This window comes from Triticum urartu, chromosome 4A (assembly GCF_056163025.1).
Source record: "Triticum urartu cultivar PI428250 chromosome 4A, HENAU_Tu73, whole genome shotgun sequence".
Taxonomy (NCBI): domain Eukaryota; kingdom Viridiplantae; phylum Streptophyta; class Magnoliopsida; order Poales; family Poaceae; genus Triticum; species Triticum urartu.
Genome location: NC_141876.1, coordinates 2,749,063 through 2,761,591, shown reverse-complemented (window position 1 = coordinate 2,761,591; position 12,529 = coordinate 2,749,063). Strand labels below are relative to the sequence as shown.

General features: G+C 43.9%; 1 pseudogene; it reads left to right on the top strand.

The window, feature by feature from the left end:
* The first annotated feature begins 6,520 nt into the window (after window positions 1–6,520).
* On the top strand, window positions 6,521–8,398 carry LOC125553324 (ACT domain-containing protein ACR10-like; annotated as a pseudogene).
* Window positions 8,399–12,529: the final 4,131 nt, after the last annotated feature.

Below are 12,529 nucleotides of genomic sequence, written 5' to 3'. Positions count from 1 at the left end.
ATGCATGCATGCATTTGTAACCCTTTTCAATATAAAACTATGTTATTTCACATATTTAGGGAGAGATATGACGAGGCTACGACCCTCAAAGTCAGCATGGCCAGAACTAGTGGGGTGGCATGACGGCGATGCTAGTCATGTCATCTTTGAAGAGCGGCCAGATCTGTTTGTTCTAGTGAGGCGGGAGGGTGACCCGGAGCCGCCAACATACCAGTATGACCGTGTCTTCCTATGGTGCAATCAAACTGATGTTGGTGCCTTCATCGTCTCCCGGATTCCGGTCATTGGATAAACCATATGTCCTGTTATGGCATTATGGCTCGAATAAAGGAATAAATCATCTACCACTAGCCATGAATTCAAGATTTATGTGGACCTAACTATATCTGCTTGCATGGATGTTGTAAACCTTTCCTCTATAATACATGATACATCTAGTGTTTGTGGTACGTGCGTAATAAATAATTACCACCTCTTCCATTTGCAACATAATGTATGTTGCATGGATTTATCATTGCTTTTGGTTGACAAATCCTTGTTAATCGCTGCTCTAGTTTGCAATTGGTAGGACCCAAAGAACAACGGGTATGATGGGTCCAATGGGTTTACAATCTGTTGGGCTGCAATTAATGTTTGATTTCCAATGATGCACAAGCATAATACCTCGGCCATGCTGCATGATAACCCTCACCTGTCCTGGCTATCGGACTAGCTCAATGGATCAATGGTGACATGGATGAGGGTCGACTATCCACACCAATGTCCAAGCTGTCACACACACACACACACACACACACACACACACACACACACACACACACATATATATAGGGTTGCGCTATTCGTCACTCTAGGTGAGGAATAATTATTCTTCACCCCTCTCTATTTTACCATCAATGCACCGTAATTTTACGTTTCGTAAGTTTTGTCTTATTTTCGACGCAAAAAGAGACCGTAAGAAAATATGTAATTGCCGTAAAAAATTATTTTATGTTATGTAAAATTACAAACATAAAAACATAGTCTAAAATACACATAAACTGTAAATTTTCTTGTCTTATGACCTATATTTTTATTTTTCTTATGTCAAATTTTACGTAGTGAATCAATACGAATATAACTATTTGAATTCGAAACGTAATTTAATTATGAAATGATCGTAAGATTACCTCGGGTGAAGAATAACTTATTCTGCACCCTGGATGATGAATAGTAACACTATATATATATATATATATATATATATATATAATTATCGCACTGTTGACGGATTATTAGAGCATCCTTATTGGTCCTAACTACATGCTACTGGGATGTTAAAGTATCCACTGGTTATTACTATGTGCAGATAGAAATCAGCTACTGGGAAAGTTGTGTCTGAGGTTGCATGTAGCTGCACGCTCTATCTGACCCCTTGACTTGTACCGTGATATATGAACACAACTCACCTCGATTCGGCATCTTATAATTAACACGCATTGATCACCCCCTTTTTTTAAGACAACCATGACCAAACCATTACAACATATGACACCTACGACTAAGCCGACTTCCGAGCCACATGGATGTTGACCAGCTGGCCCTATGTGAGTATAGTAATTAAAGAGAATTAGAGAATATGGTAAATGTACCCATTCGCACCCCTAATGCACATAGTTTAGGATGTACCAATCAAGGGACACATGGGTGACAAGGACGGAGGGCCACCGGTTTGTACTCCGGTAATTCTAATTTAAGAGATGCCACCACACCCCTACCCGAGAAGAAGAAGAGGACAAACCACGGGCAGACGACGATGACGACAAACAGAGCATATACAGTGATTCAAAGTTTCGTGGTGGTGGTCAGGAAATTGAGAAAAGCAGGAATATATGAGAAATTTTCCAAAAAAATAAAGATGTGAAACATTTTAGATTTTATTTAATTACATGTATCTCAAAATATTTCTTAATGTTTGAATATTTTTTGTTTTTATCTTGTTATATATTTTCCAAGTATTCATTAAATGTATAAGACCAAAATTTATATTCAATTTTAATGTTTTAAATTCATTCATTTCTCCTTAATGGATTGCCATGTGTGTCAATCGGTGGTGTATCATCCTCAAAGCCTTTCAGAGTTGGGTATTTGATTGAATCTAGAGGGTCTTGGGATTTTAATGATCAAGAATGTGCTCTACATTAGTTTAAGAACCAAATCTAGACCTCTACATACTTGAACTACTAAAAAGGACCGTACCTATAGAATAAGTTTCATGGTCTCATGAAATTCCAAATAACTACCAATTACATACACATAGATGTCAATACATTTTAAGTGATATGAAACTTTAGCGATTGTTTTTAAGACATTATAGAAGGGAATGTGAATATTATTATGATATTAATATGTAAATTAGTTTTTCAAGTAATGATTCCAGACATTATAGGTGTTGCCTGCGCATTTGCATGGGCCACTCTTCTAGTCACTCAATAAAAATAAAAATACTCCCTCTGTTTTAGAACGAGTTGCTTATTTTGCCTTGCTGCAATAAGTTTTTTTGACATTGTTTCAAACTAACTATTGTTGTACAAAATCATGACCTACAAGAATAATGCTTTTCACCATGAGCATGATGATGTCCATTTGATGTCACATAAATCTGTAGACTGATAGAGTTATGTTTCCTAGACTTTGCTCAATGAAAAATATTTTTATTTCCAACCTTTTCTCGATAATGTAAACAAATAAAAACCTGGCTGACCTGGGTGTATGTAATCCATGCATGCATCATGGACGACTCGAACGTTGGTGACAATAACCTACTCCGGAACAGAAGAAAGCATTCAGGGACATCAGAGCAAGTATATTGATCTAGCCAACGCCTTGTCTCTACTGCCACCACATTGCATTCCATTCGATTCCACTAAGTGCTAAATTCAAGAGAGCCACGCAGGCCACATAGAGGATGAGTGCAACTTGGACGGAGCGTATATATACAGCAGTAATGCTACACGTACAAATAAGTTACAGGGTTTTACAGAGTGAGTTAACTTGATTGGTTAATAGGGAAGAGGAGGACAAACCACGGCCAGCCTAGACGGCGACGTGAATGAGTACATGCATGGTTGATGTTGGCACCGCCTCCTCGCAGCGCCCCTTCTTCTTCTACCTCGAGCTGCCTCACACAACTCTATCTCTCTCTTTTGTCTCACACAAGAACACACACCAGGGAAAGACTCAACACACACACACGCGCATATACCAAGTAGAGCACACAAACTTTGCCAGAGGCACTCTTACTTGGCAGCCACAAACACTACATTGTTTTCCCAGCCCTCACGGCCTTTTCTCATTTCTCATTGTAGCATATATATACAAACGGCCAGACTCATGCCACTAACCTACGCTCGCACGCACTAGGCTGACCAGCACACTCAGCCACTATCCTACACACGTCTGCATAACACCATCTCCTCCTAGAATCTCTCCAGAATATGCATCACCTGCTAACTAACTCTACACTCGGTCATGCACAAACAGACTCAACGCATGCACGGCTACATGACCAACCTTTTAGCTAGCCCACTAACCAACCTATACATGCAGCTAATGACGACTCCATGCATGCAAACTAACCCACCGTCCAGCCGGCCAGTCTCGCTTCAACCATCTACGTGTGTGCCGTATCACACGACCTTGCCGCCTCGTGCAGCACTGCGGCTTCACGCCGCCATCGGCATCTCGCAGGACTTGCTGTATCTCATGGCGGTCTGACATCTCGCCTTCTCCACACATCTTCATTCAAGCTCCGACGACTAGCTAGTACGTAGACCCTCTAAGTTACATGCACAACAAAACTAAATATGCAGATACATGAAATCAAGATTAGTGCCAACAGTTGATTTTTTAAACAAAAATGATTTGGCTTGACTGGCTTGTGGCGCGGGCGCTGCACACGTTTGTTTGATTGTCCGGACAAAGCCATTTTGTAGGTCATAGTCATACAATGCATTGGGTATTCCTGTTGCGCGTCCGTGAAAATCATTAGTCACTCACGACAATGACGACGAATTTTCTTACGTGCGGGTTCCAAGCTTGAAATCACTAGTCACTCAAGGCCACTGTCCATCTCCATCTCCATCGCCATGCACTTTGCAGGTGGCAGACCTACGCTATTTTTGCCATCGCCGTTGCCCGTAAAACCACACACTCATATATATACAAGCCAACATATCACTCTTGTTTGATGTGGATCCCAAGTTTGAAATTTTCAAATCTTTTGGCTTGGCCAAATATATATATTTTCTGCGACGAAAACAAAAATATATTTCACAATGAAAGACAATGTTACAAAACGTAAAATGTATTTGCCTTAGGAGAAGGAAGTTATCAAATATATTTGGAAACGAAAGACAGTGTGTCGCAACTTGCACCTTGTATCCAAAGTTGAATATTTGACACTATTTTACACTGCTCGGCCTTGATAAGTCTAGGCTTGGCCCAATCATCGCCTTGCCATTTAATGCATGCATCATACTGCCTCCGGTCCTAAATACTTGTCTTTTTAGAGATTTTAAATGGACTACCACATATGGATGTATATAGACATATTTTAGAGTATAGATTCACACATTTTGCTCCGTATGTAGTCACTTATTGAAATCTCTAGAAAGACAAACATTTAGGAACGGAGGGAGCAGGGAGAGGATTTTTGACACATAGGTATGGGTGCACCGAGTCCCTCATGACTGCTTTTTTTTGGCTTTCGATTTTCAATCTTTCATATCTTTTGAACAAAAAGTCTGAACTAAGTTATGTTTTCATATTCGTGTTTGGCTGGATGAGTGCTTTTAAATAAGATCCAGGTTAAGTACATTTTGAAGAGTTTTTAAAAATTCTGTAAAGTTTCAATATTTAAAATTTAGTAGGACCGGCCGACAAAATTATAGATTTAATGCCTGCGACCAACAAAAAAATCCCTTTAAGATTCAACTCTGAAACTTGATGCGAGCGACCGAGAAAATCATAAGTTTCAGATGCAAAATCTTAAATTTCAAAGATTAAAACTTAAAACTTGTTGTGCCCTCATGCGGGATCCAGGTACTTTGCCGATCGCGAGGCAGTCAGCCGGCGAGGGTGGGCTGGGCAGGTGCATGCTCCAACACCTGCGTGCCCCTGCAAATTTTTCGGAACGAGTTGTATATATACATGATGATGAAATGATCCAGGAAACATGACACTAAAAGATGACGTAGCACCATACGTATAATTCTGATTTGATTGGCGTGTGCAGACACACACACGCAGCTAGCCTGAGATGAGAGAGACCAGCCGAGGACGACGACCATGACAATGACATGCACGTCCCCATGTTTGTTTTGTTTGCACTCAGAATCGTGTTGGCGCAGCTCTCTCTCTCATAGCTAGGGGTAGAAAAAGGAGGAGCACACGGTACACTGGATTTTCACCCAGTTTCACAGCCCCGTTACTCTTCTCAACAAATATATAGTCACGTCCATAGCTTTATAGTCCTACAGCTACGCAGCGCCCACGTCTCCTGCGCATACATGCACATAGCGGAGCGAGCGATCCGCCCGGCCAACGACGCGCACACAACGCGCTCGATCCATCTGATCGTAACAGCCTCCCTACTGCATGGTGCATGCACACAGCTCCTATGCATGTCAAGCTAACTAACTCCAACACACACACGCACACGGACTCACGCACACACACGCACCTACGAACCTGACCCGGCCACACACCGCCCGCACACACGCGCCACGCTGCTGCGTCACGCACGTTCCGTCCGTCCCGCGCGTCACCGACGTGCCCGACGAGTCCGACGACACCAGTGCATTCCGCTCGTTCCGCGCGCATTCGACGCGCCCGACGAGCCCGATCACACACGCCGTGACTTATTCCAACAAATCCTTCCGTAGTCTCACCACATTGCACTTTGCTCTTGGTAAGCTTAACAGACACCTTATAAAGAAGACCACGACAAACCACTCTAGCTATCTGAGTGCAACATGGACGGAGCTGCGCCGCGCCGGAGCACATACGGTGCATGCAGGGTTGATTATTTAGCCCCAAAAAAGCGGAGCACGCACTTCCTGCTTTGGCGTGACTTGCTTGTGTTGCGGGTGCGGCACATGACAAAGCCACTGTCATCGGTCATCGTCCCCATTTCTGTCGTTGTTGCCGTTGCCGTCGCTGCCTTGGAGGTGGCAGCTATGCGCCGTGCTAGCCCGCCCGTGTAAAACATTGGCCACACACAACCATACAAGCCAACACAAGACTGGTCTTCCAGTGGAAACCAACTTTGAAGTTTGAAATTTTCAAATATCGTTTGAAATTCCCCCCTAGAGCTTAAGGTATTCTCAGTGAAACGTACATGTAATTGGTAGAAGCCGACGGTACCTATATATATATGTGTGACTTTTAGCTGGCTACAAATGCACGCACCAGACCACACCACTAGACTCATAGTACTAGTACCTCCTGTTTAAAGAAGAAAAAGAGGTATATTTTGTTGGGAGGGGGTGATGGGGATACCCAACGATGAGGTGGTGCAAATCCGGCAAGCCGATGCGGTCGGCGACCCGACCATGGTCACAGTCAGCTGCCCCGACAAGATCGGCCTGGGCTGTGACCTCTGCCGCATCGTCCTCCTCTTCGGCCTCAACATCCTCAAGGCGGATAGGAGCACGGACGTACGGGAGGTGGTGCTACATTGTGCTGTGGGTGGCGGCAATGCAGCGGAGTCGGTGGACCATGCATGGCCTGGAACCTCCTCAAGGAGAGGCTGGTTGAGCTCTGCCCTGTGCCCGCGCCGTTTGGCATTGACATCTCCTACCTTGCTGCCGCCGGCCTCCTAGATGACCACGTGCCCCAGGTCTTCTTGCTCAAATTCTGCTGCTTCGACAGCATGGGCCTCCTGCATCGTCGGTTTTAGTTTCACCACCCGAATGATCAGCTACTGCTTCAGATTTTTATGGATATGTTTTGCAGACGTGACACGCGTCTTGTGCGAGATGGAACTCACCATTATGAAAGTGAAGGTCTCCACTACACCCGATGGGAGAGTGATGGACCTTTGCTTCATCACAGATGGCAGGTTCATTTCCTATCTCCTAAATCCGGATGCATCCTCATCTTACTGATCTTATAACAAACTCATAACGTGTTGGGCTGGTAACATACATTTCAGGGAACTTCCATACACACAGAGTAGGAAGATCTTATAACAAACTCATAACGTCTTGGGCTGGAAACATACATTTCTTATCTCCAAAATCCGGATACATACATTTCAGGGAACTTCCATACACAAAGAGTAGGAAGGACGAGGCCTATGAAAGGCTGCAGAACATCTTGGGCGACTCTGTGATGAGTTGCGAAATAGAGTCTGTGACAGAGGACATGACAGAGGTCATGGAACAAATATTCGGCGTAGAGGAGCAGTTGAGCTGCTCTTGCCTGTCGGTCACCATGGCCAACTCCCTCAGCCCCGCGCACACCCTAATCCAGATGCAGTGCGGTCACCACAAGGGCCTCCTGTACGACATCTTGAGGACACTCAAGGACTGCAACATCCAGGTACTTAGTTGTGCAAAGCCGGGGTCTATGATCGTTTTGCTTTGTGTTCTCTTAATGTGACATTACGAGTTAATAAAATGCACTTTAATGAATAATAGGTAGTTGCGGCAAAACAATTCCCAGCCGCCACATTCCACCTGTCTCTCTGGCCGGTTGGTAATCCTGTGAGGATAAGAAACATGGCCAACTTGTTTCCTTTCAGATCTCCTATGGCTGGTTCTCCTATCAGCGAATCAAATCTCCTTTTTGTCTCAGATCTCCTACGGCCGGTACGACATGGGGAGAAAGGGCGACTACGAGGTGGACCTGTTCGTGGTGCGCCCGAACGGGAAGAAGATCATCGATGAGATCGAGAAGAGCGCATTGTGCTCCTGCCTACGGGTGGAGCTCCGACACCCGCTGCATGTGGCGATGGTGAACCGGGACCGCAACACAGAGCTCCTAGTGGCAAACCCAGTGGAGGACCCCGGGAAGGGTCGGCCGCTAGTGTTGCACGACATAACCCTCATTCTTAAGAACCTCGAGAAGCGCATCTTCTTGGTGCGCATGCATTGGAAACGGCGAAGCTGCATCTCTATACACACCCATGACCATCCATTTCTAGTGACTACAATACACACCTATTATCGTAGCATCGATGTGATTCTTGTGGTGGATGGTGGTTTTGTAAGCGGAGATCGGAAGGCATGTGGTGGATGACGGAGAGTGGGGGGTGTAGAGGGTGCACTTGGGTGAGGACGACTGCAAGCTCACTTGTGCAACGAGGAGTAGGATCGTCGACAGTATCACCAGCATGCTCATGGTTTGGGACTGATCTCGCTTGCTGCGCCTCTTCTTTGTACATCCTGATATCAGTGGCTACTTTGCTGAGCTGCTCATGCTTGGGTTTGTTAACTTGTCCTCTACAAACATGCTTGCAAGCGTGTTATCTCGTGTTGATATTTCATGTGGTGTCACACCAAAATATCTAAAGTCGGTATCCTACCAGGTTTTGGTTTAAAACAGACATGTACGGTGTAATTTGTTTGGCATGTAGATAATAATACTACGAAGGTTCTTCGTTATGGAGCAAACATAGGTCGCTGGTCAAGGAACTCGTTTGTGCAGTGTCGTATGTGTCCGCCGGGATCAGGAATGTCGCGCAAAGATCCTAATATAATATGGCAAAAATTAGGAGTGAGCTAGTCAAAGTAGTCACTGGAGAATGCATGAGGTGCAACACACACACACACACAGACACACACACACACACACACACACACACACACACACACACACACACACACACACACACACTTGTACACATCCTCCATAGGAAGAAGACATCGCCACCAATCCGCACATCCTTCTTCATGCTGGCATGAGCACCAGTCATGGGGATGGGAATGTGTGGGAGGAGGGCTAGATGGAATCCGACTGCCGCTATGGCCGTTCCATCCATCTTTATTTTCCCTCTCTCATCCTGGTTGGCCCCGTAAGCATCGTCCTCATCGCCCAGGGAATTGCATTCAAATAAGTCAGCGTGGCCGGAGCTGGTGGTGATGCATGGCGGCGACGCTTATTGGAATTATCGACATGGAGCGGCCAGACGTGTTTGCTCTTCTGAGGATGGAGGGAGAACCGGAGCCGCCGACCATTGAACTTGACCGGGTCTACGTCTGGTGCTACTGCGTTGGGCAGCCAATTGTCTCCCGGACTCCGGTCATTGGATAGACTGCATGTTGTGTCGTTATGGATCAAATAAACTACATGAAGGAGTAAATCCAAGTTACAGAGCTTTGGTAATAATGCAAGCAAATCTGATACCATTTGCCATGCATTCAGACTTTATTTCTAGTGGACCTAGTTATAGCTGCTTGTAGGCTTGAAGTACATTGATGGTTTGTGGCACCTAATTAATATGTATGAAACAATAAATAAATTTCCCCTTCTCCCATTTGAGAGCTACTCTATTTTATCTAGATTTATGATTAGGTTGAGTGACAAGTGCAGTTTGTCAATATTTCTCTAACTCGTTGGGTGTGCAACCGTCTAGAATGAATTTCTATGACATACTACCGTAGCCATAAAGAAATTCAATTGTGAAGGCGCAAGAGGAGATAAAGGAGTTTAATGGCGAGGTATTTTTCATCGTTAAGTGTAACACGTGTTGTCAGATGAAAACAAGTAAAATGGTGCATCTAAATATGTGAATTTCCAATATATTATAGGTACAAACACTTCGTAGGATGAGGCATCCGAACCTTGTGACCCTGATAGGAGTGTGCATGGAGGCCAAATCATCGATCTTCGAATTCTTGTTGAACGGAAGCCTAGAGGACTGTCTACGGTGCGATGAAAAAATCGCTGCTGACATCTGCACTCGACTTATCTTCCTCCACTCCAACAAGCCAAAAAGCATTGCACATGGTGATGTCAAGCCTGAAAATGTGCTTCTCGACGCCAGCTTTCTATGCAAACTGGCAGACTTTGGGATCTCTCATCACTTGAATGTAAACAACACCACTATCACCCCGTATCACCAAACAAACCAGCTCAAGAGCACAATGGGATACATGGACCTGGCATACATGGCCTCTACTCCTATGGAGTAGTGTTAATGCGGTTGCTAACTAATAAGAGTCCCCTAGGCCTTCCGCATGTTGTGGAGGCAGCCATTAGAGAAGGCACGTTGCGAGATCTAATTGATACTTCTGCAGGGGAATGGCCACCTGAGTGTGCTGAAGAGTTGGCAAGACTAGCACCGCGTTGTTACTGGTTAGAACGAAAGGAGCGGCCTAATCTTGCAAAGGAGGTCTGGGGTGTCTTGCAAGCTATAATGAAGTGTCAAGACCAGAAATGTGGGCCACCAATATTTTTCATCTGTCCGATGACACAGGTCCGTTAACTAAACAAAGAAATGAAGCACCAGAAGCGCGTGAGTGGATTTTCCACTGAGAGTGGATTTTCTACTCCCGGGTGCACCTACACCCCCATGAGCAGTAAATTTGAAACAAAAAATACAAAACAAAATTGAAAAAATCTGGAATGTCAGGACATGAAGCATGATCAAACATTTCATGCTCTTGCAAAGTTTCAACTACAAAAAATATTCAAAGGACCTTCACCCAAAAAACAAAATCAGTGTAGAAAGGTTTTATGAACTTTTGAGCAGTAATTTTGTTTTGATTTTTTGGTGAGCGGAACTCATTTTATTTGTGGCTGAAAAAAACTCAGTGTAGATAGTTTTATGCACTTTTGAGCAGTAAAATGTTTGATAAAGTTTGATTTCCTGAAATTTCAGACTTGTTTGGTATTTTTGGTTTTCTTTCCGAATTTACTATTCACTTGGGTGCACCTATATCCGGGAGCAACCACACATTTCTCTTGCCCGATTAAGCACTTGCAACCTTTACGATCCAGTCATTGACTTGGTTTGATATAACCTTGCATCCTTACATAATATTTTCAGGAGATCATGAGGGATCCACACATTGCTGCTGATGGATTCACATATGAAGGTGATGCCATAAAGAACTGGTTTCAAATGGGGAATAAAATTTCCCCCATGGCCTACTTCAACTCTGCGCACCATGAGTTGATACCGAACAATGCCCTTCGTATTGCAATTCAAGAATGGCAAAGGCGACAACAAACGTGACATTTTAACCTTCCATTTTATTTATATGATGCCATGTTTATGATGCGAAACAAATGACTCTTATATTAAGTGTGTACAGACAACTTTTTACTGTGCCTTCTTAATTGGAAGCTACCATTTCCTGATTGTTTAGGACCACAAATTAGGAATTATGCACATGCTTTCACTAACATGTGACTGGAAATTGGAATGAACTGGCATGGTTGGTTTTCAAGTTGAATGAAAAAGTGATGTGTACACCCATTATAATCTCCAATCCTTGGCTTCTCCGAAGCTAGGGGTTACGGCAGATCAGCACGGTTTCTAAAAAAACACAATGGATCAGCAATCAGATAAACTAGAAGTTGGATGGTTGAGCATAGGCGGCTTATAATGATGGGGTTGGTTACATGAGAAATAAGCTATGAATGTTGGATCCTTGCCGTATATACTGGCAGCGTATGCTGCCATTTTATAAGAGATAATAAGTACTACCAGGTCGGTGGGAACTGTGTGGGCAAAGTCATTTAGCTGCCCATGTCTGCTCGCTTCAACTTCCAAAGGAAACTGAGGAGCATAGTGACACGGGAATGCCCACTAGGGAGGCCCACGACGACTAGGTCCGGTCCTGAGGATTCGGTGGCCCGGGGCCAAACTAGAACCCCAGGCCCTTAAGTAAACAATCAATAACAATAAACATAAGTTTTATGTGAGGATTATCAATAAACACTTAAAAGTGTATCCAATAGCTATATTTGTATGAAACATATGTATGCCGGCTTACGGAGAACACCTAGCCCAATACATGGGTTGAAGATGTGCCAAACAGAGCAATTGTTGATTCTTCTGGAGCAAGACATAAATCCAGCTGGTATGCTTGTTAGGTTAACATTAGGCCTGTGTTCACAATAATTTGAGGTGTGTACGGATGCTTTGTGAATTTTAGCTAGGTTCCAATAATTTTACCTACATGAAAACCCAATAATATAGACCGGGTTCTACTAGGACAGAGTTAGGACCCAAAAAAATTGAGGCTGAAATAAGTAAGTTGCTATTGGGGGAAGTATATTGCTATCTTGACGTTATTCAGGCTGAAATTTTACTTGATGAAAGCATAACGACTAGCATGGCATTAACAAAATAATTGGTTGCAGTTGATTAACCTGAAAGCCGACATATTTATCATACCTGTCCGAATTTATAGACATTGGTGGATATGTTTTCAGAGCAAATGGATCCACATGGCTACCAAACATTGCATGCCCAGTCAATTCCAATCCTAGTAGATGAGCTTGACATGGTGATGGGGCGTTTCCAGCTCCGCAC